Below are 1,836 nucleotides of genomic sequence, written 5' to 3' on the forward strand. Positions count from 1 at the left end.
CACCCTTCCTTTCAAATACTTAATGGTTAGAACATTAACAATGTCAGGGACCCAAGCAAAGGAATATATACCCTTTGGCAAAACCAAAGAGGAGAGGTGAGATGACTCCTCTGCTCTTTAGATGGGAGAATCACTTATACTGTCTTGCCGTCCTCTAAAGCAGTCTGCCATCTACCATCTACCAAACACCATCACAGAAAAGGGGCTTTGTCCAGATTTGAATGGCTGCCTCCATTAACAGTTTTTTCAACTGGAACCTCTGAACTTCTGTATCGTCGCCTACAAAACCAATTCATCTCTGTGTGCCTATCTCATCTTGGAAGTCAACTCTATTAGAAAAGCGAATTATCCAGCATCAATTTTTAACCTGCTAACGTCTGTGAAGGAATACACCATTGGGCTTTGATTCTGGACTCTGGACTCATGTGAAACATTAATTCTTTGCTCTGTGGTCTTTGCCCTGTAAATATTTCTTCATCTCTAGTTTGTTGTATGAATGCACAGGGGTGCATTCTGGGTTTGAGTGTATATGAATAAACTAATCTTCACAGATCACCCTATCTTGAGTATGCTGTGGGGTTATTAATAGAAATTGGATCACACCAAAACTGAGGGGTTGGGAAATATGCCATCGCTTATAAAGAGGGAAATCAAAATCAAAACACCTTTTTGATTATGGATGGGTGGTGAGAGGAGAAATAAGGGCTGTTTAAATTAAACCCTCTCCTGTCCATAACAATTGTCAATGATTCTTCATGCTAAATATCACATTAGTGTAGTGTGAGAAAAGGCCCATACTGAGCTTAAACCAGCACCCACCAGTGGGCGTGGATGGCCTGGGTGGTGTAAATTCAATTTGAGCATGAAATATCCACCAAAGGACTGGGTAGAAACTTTCTTCTGAGCCTCTGATAGTTATTCCACCATTTTACCCTCTTCAGATTGTATAAATCTTTTGCCTTTTAATAAAGATTTCTGTGGAGAGGAACTGTTTAAAGTTTTTGAACAATTTTTGCACCAACCAGTTAAAGGCATGAGAGCCATTCCATAGTTTTCCCATTGTTTCTTATGTGACACAATCACCTCAGACTGTCCGTGCTGAAATTGGGAACATTTGGGACAGGGTTTTATCATTCTCCGTGAGGCGGGGTGGGCGGCGCCGACATTGGTAAAATTGTGGGGAGCTGGATCGGATTAGCTCCTTGACGTGGTGCCACTATCAGGGCATTTTACCAATGGCAGCACCAGGTGCATAGAGGCTGCCTGCTCCAGGGACATGGACAGTCGATTTACATAATTAAATGACCAATTAGGGCAGTTTTATGGTGCAGTTGGTATTTTGCTGGTAGCAGAGTGTGGGGAGGCTGCCAGCTAAATGTAGGCAGCCTCCCAGCAACAGCACAGGAGCGGTGTGGGGGGTGGGGGGTGGGGGGGGAGGTGGCGTTGAATGGCTTAATGGAACAAAGAAGGGCCTTTGTGAAAGGAGGGCAGCATCCATGACCTCAAAGACCTCCTCAAAAGGGTTTCCCTTCTGACTTTCAACCCCATGAATTTTAATTTTTTTAAAACTTACCTGCTATAGGCCCAAGGTCTCTTGCATACCTCAGCAGTAACCACCTCTCCTGGTGGAGCTGCTGAGGTTTCAGAGCTGCCGGCCCTGTAATTGGGCTAGCAACACGGAGATCCTGCCTGCTGTCCCTAGTTGGATGGGAGCCCCCAGGTGGCCAGTAAGAGGTTACCTGTGGTAAAATTGCCAAGCAGGTCCCGCTGCTGGCAAATGCAGGTTCAGGACTCGCTTTTTACATCAACATCGGGGTCCTGAATTACCTCGTAAAA

The 1,836-nt window shown here is 45.0% G+C and overlaps 1 non-coding gene across 1 annotated transcript; it reads left to right on the plus strand.

The window, feature by feature from the left end:
* Positions 1-923: 923 nt before the first annotated feature.
* LOC144683133 (U5 spliceosomal RNA) lies at positions 924-1,037 on the plus strand. Its single transcript, XR_013577181.1, has one exon. It is a non-coding gene; the product is annotated as a U5 spliceosomal RNA (small nuclear RNA).
* Positions 1,038-1,836: the final 799 nt, after the last annotated feature.

This window comes from Cetorhinus maximus, chromosome 7, assembly GCF_964194155.1.
Source record: "Cetorhinus maximus chromosome 7, sCetMax3.hap1.1, whole genome shotgun sequence".
In the NCBI taxonomy this organism is placed as follows: domain Eukaryota; kingdom Metazoa; phylum Chordata; class Chondrichthyes; order Lamniformes; family Cetorhinidae; genus Cetorhinus; species Cetorhinus maximus.